The following is a 4,428-nucleotide window of genomic DNA, read 5'->3' on the forward strand; positions in this document are numbered from 1 at the left end:
CTTCTTAGCTCCTAATTGACAGCCTTATAATTAAAGACATATTGACAAAAGAAAAACAAAATATACATGAGAGATACCCAAGGAAAATAAGTAACTCCTAAGGTGGCTTAGAATTCAGATTTAAATACCATCTTCATCGGGAAAGGGGAGAGGGATGTAAGTCTTTTAGGTGATAGGAAACAATTTTTAGGAAAGATGAATGGGCCCTTAGAATAGATGGGAGGTATGATAGTTTCTAACAAAGTTTGTCTGGGTGTGGGGTCAACTTCTTATCTCCTCTCCTGTGATAAGGCAGAGGTAGAGGTGGGGTTCCCTTGTTGATGAAATGCCTTGAGAAGGGATTTGTAACAACTAGTTCCTTTGGAGGATCTGTCATTTGGCAGGTAAGGAGAGTTCAGAAAAAGCTATGTCTGCAGTGGCTGATTTTCAAGCACCCATAGGTCAATATAATCAATATATCAAAGTGGCATGTTTCAAGATAGCATGTTCTGTTGTCACTCAGTGGTATGAAGAATAACAGGTGGTGGCCACATTTCATAGGGTAGTTGGGGGCAGTCTCTCAGGAGGGAAGCATTGTTAGACGCAAACACACTAAGCAGTATTTTCTTCATTTTGTAAAAAGAGATACTGAGGCAGAATGAGATTACATCATTTACCATGGCCACCCAGCTAAAAAATGGCAGAGCTAGAGTTCTTACCAACATTCCTTACCCATATCAATCTGGTTCTTGCTGCCCAGTAGCACATTCCACAGGGACAGAAATGGTCTATATCTGTGCAGCCCAATAGTCCATATGTGATTAACTGAGCACTTGAAATGCGGCTAGGGTAAGGAACTGAATTTTTTATTCCACTTAATTTTAATCATTTAAATGTAAATAGCCATAGGTGCCTAAAGGTTTCTGTCTTGGACAATGAAGGTCTAGGATTTCTCCACTGGGTGATGGCTTGCATCACTTAGCTCTATTTTGCTGATATTCCAGCACTTTTTGACTCTACCTCTCATCTGAGAAAGATGTTGTTGGCTGGTAGCAAACACACCTGCTAAAGATTAGCTACATTAAACCCCCCACAGGCCTGTGTCATTCTAATTAGTCACTGTGTCTCAAAAAACAGGATATTAATTCTCTGTTTTTATTTCATTTTACATTTTATATGCATGTTTTTTAATGTTGAAAATAAAAATCAATGTTTCAGGCACACCCTTATTCCAGAAGCCTATTAAACCAAAGGTGCAAGGGAGAAAAACTGATTGAGACCACATGGCATTTTCATAGAGTAAATCTTAAGAGAAAAAGGCAGTGCAAAGGAAAAGCCTCTGCTTTAACAAACGGTGGCCATTGTAGCAAATCAGGTTGTCAAATAAACCTCACAGACAGCAACCATGGATAGGGTGACTTACTCTTTCAGCACCAAAACCTAAAGCAAAAAGACCAGCACTGCAGTTAAAAAAAAAAAAAAAAAAAAAATCATAGTCTAAAACCGAGCTCTGACTCCTTTGCCATTCTGATTGCCTGACATGAGTCAAGCTATGGGGACACTGCAGAGCTAGCTCAGAAAGTGGTTAAAAATACATGCTGTGGGGTCACACAGACCTGAGTTTCAGATCTAGCACACTGCTCTTCCGAGCCACCATCTTCTATTTAAATCATATACTTCTGGGAGATTGCCAGATTTTGTCATTTTAGTACTAATCCTTCAACGTCAGTTTGCTAATCACCTACCCTTCTTGATTCCAAAAAAGCAAAGGCAAGTCCTTACCCCTGAAAATCTTTCAATCTACTTGATGGTATGTGGCCAACACACAGCAAACAAGCTGAGATTAAATGCTTATAGACAGCATGGATTTGCCAGTAAGAACAGGCATTTAAAGAAAGGATCAGGAAAGGGGCGCCTGGGTGGCTCAGTGGGTTGGGCCACTGCCTTCGGCTCAGGTCATGATCTCAGGGTCCTGGGATCGAGTCCCGCATCGGGCTCTCTGCTCAGTGGGGAGCCTGCTTCCCTCTCGCTCTCTGCCTGCCTCTCTACCTACTTGTGATCTCTCTCTGTCAAATAAATAAATAAAATCTTAAAAAAAAAAAAGAAAGGATCAGGAAAGGGGATAATTTAAGACAATAAACATCATGTAAGTCATGTTGTTTCTCTTTTATACCTTAACTGCAAAATGCTCAGAATCTGATCTGAAGTTCAATTACTTCTATTATAATATCCCATGAAGTATGTATGCCTGTGGTATTGTCATGCCCTTGGCACTGAGGTTTGAGGGGTGATTAATTTTCAATTCCTATTTTATATTTTTGCTATTATTTGTTCTCCAAATAACTGACAACTCTCCTTCATTTCCTTCATTTGTATTCATGACAAATTTCCTTCCTTCATGTTACAATTGTCACTGTAACAAAATTATCTGAGATAAAAATAAATAATAATAAAGACAGAAACTGTCAGGTATTACCCATATTTCAATTTATATATTTAAAAAGTATACTAATGAAATGTTTGAAGCAACTTATGAGCGCACGCACTCCAAAACTTTCCAATTAGGCAAAAACACAGAATAGGAATTAAGTAAAGGAAGCAATAATAACAGAGATTTCCAAGTGCTCGAGATTAATTGAATACTATAAGTGACCACAATATTCTTTCTAAACTTGATAGCAGCTCGTATTTGAAAAAAGGAAAAAAAGAAAAGGAAATGCATTATTTTTCTTTGTCAGAAAAAGACCATATATGGCACCAATCAACCATTGAGATGCCAATCGATCTCAATGAGAAATCTTTGCATGCATATTGAGCATCCAGAGACAGGCTGAAGAAGAAAAACAACTCAGTATACCAGGAATTCACAATGAAGCAGAAAACTGGGCTACGTAGGTAAGCAATGATATAGTTTTTGGTGCAGCAGGTACTAGGTGAGAGACAACACACAATTACTGAGAAACTTCCATGACCCCAGCATCCTACTTTACCTGTTTAGTGTAATGTAACCCTAGCAACCCAATGAGGGGATTATTTCTCTTCTCCATTTTCTAGAGTGCCTATGGAAGTTGACACTCAAGGAACTGCCATGTGATGGGTCGGAGGGGAAGAATAAAAAGAAGTTCCCTGGTTGGGATATGAGAAAGATATTCCTGAGAGGGAAATAGCCTATGCAATGATTCAGACACAGAAGTTCATAAACCACAGCATTTGCAGAAGGGATGTGGTACCCTGCAACTTGAAAGGAGAGAGTAATGAAGGAAAGTGGTAGAAAAGGAGATTGGAAACAAAGAACATCGTGATGTGTTCTATTTCCCTATGCACATATTGACCCCTTATTTCAGTGACAACCTTACAGTTATGGCACACATTAAAAATCAATATTCTTGGGGTGCCTGGTGGCACAGCTGGTTAAGCATCCAACTCTTGGTTTTGGTTCAGGTTGTGATCTCAGGGTCATGAGAGCGAGCTGGAGTTGGGCTCCTTGCTCAATGCAGAGTCTGCTTAAGACACTCTCTCCCTCAGCGCCCCACCCCCATTCACACACACTCACTTTCTCTCTCTAAAATAAATAAATAAATTTTTTTTAAAAAAATCAATATTTGAAATCCAGAAGCCATAGGAAACAAACTAAAATGTACTTATAATTCATTGTACTAAAGTATCTGCCATATATGCATACACATAGAAGACATAAATGTCCATTATAAAGTGTTTCTCATGCATATTTATAGACAAACTATATAAAGAGGTAATTCACAGATGATGTACCAATTGCCAGGTAATATATTAAAGGATGATCAACCTTATTGGTAATCATACAAATTTAAATTAAAACAACTAGAAACTATTTTTACCTAATAGATGAACCAAAAAAATAAAAGATTGTAGGGGAAGGTGAAAATTTACCTTCACCCATCTTAAGTTTTCAAGCTGGAGCTCTTTAGAAAAAAGACAAATTAACAAGAGAAAACCAGTTTACAAACACATGCAGTACACACCTCATGGGAGAAACTTAAAGGATCTCCGTGGAGCAGCCCAGGATTCCAGCTCCATTGCACCTTCAACTAAAGACAATAATACAGGGAGAAATGACAGGTCCAAGTTTTAGGCTGCTACAGTGGCGAACGGCGAGAAGATAAATATGTGGAGGAAACTAATGGAGTAGGATTTGTTTGCAGATTCCCCCAGTGCCATCTCTGGACTGATGGGGAGCTTTGCTCCTTTTTTTTTTTTTTTTTTTTTAATGCTTCACAAGTCTGCATGTCATCCCTGTGGCAGGGCCTCTGACCTCTGCATCCTTCCTATTTCAGTTTATGTGCTGCCGAAGCAAGCGCTGCTCTTTCTTAATGGTCCTCAGCTCAAACTAACTTTTACATCAAAGAGGCACATTTTGGGGTGACGTATTCTGGTTTTCTTCAATATTACTTCACAAATATTATGATGAAA

This window comes from Mustela erminea, chromosome 16 (assembly GCF_009829155.1).
Source record: "Mustela erminea isolate mMusErm1 chromosome 16, mMusErm1.Pri, whole genome shotgun sequence".
NCBI lineage: Eukaryota > Metazoa > Chordata > Mammalia > Carnivora > Mustelidae > Mustela > Mustela erminea.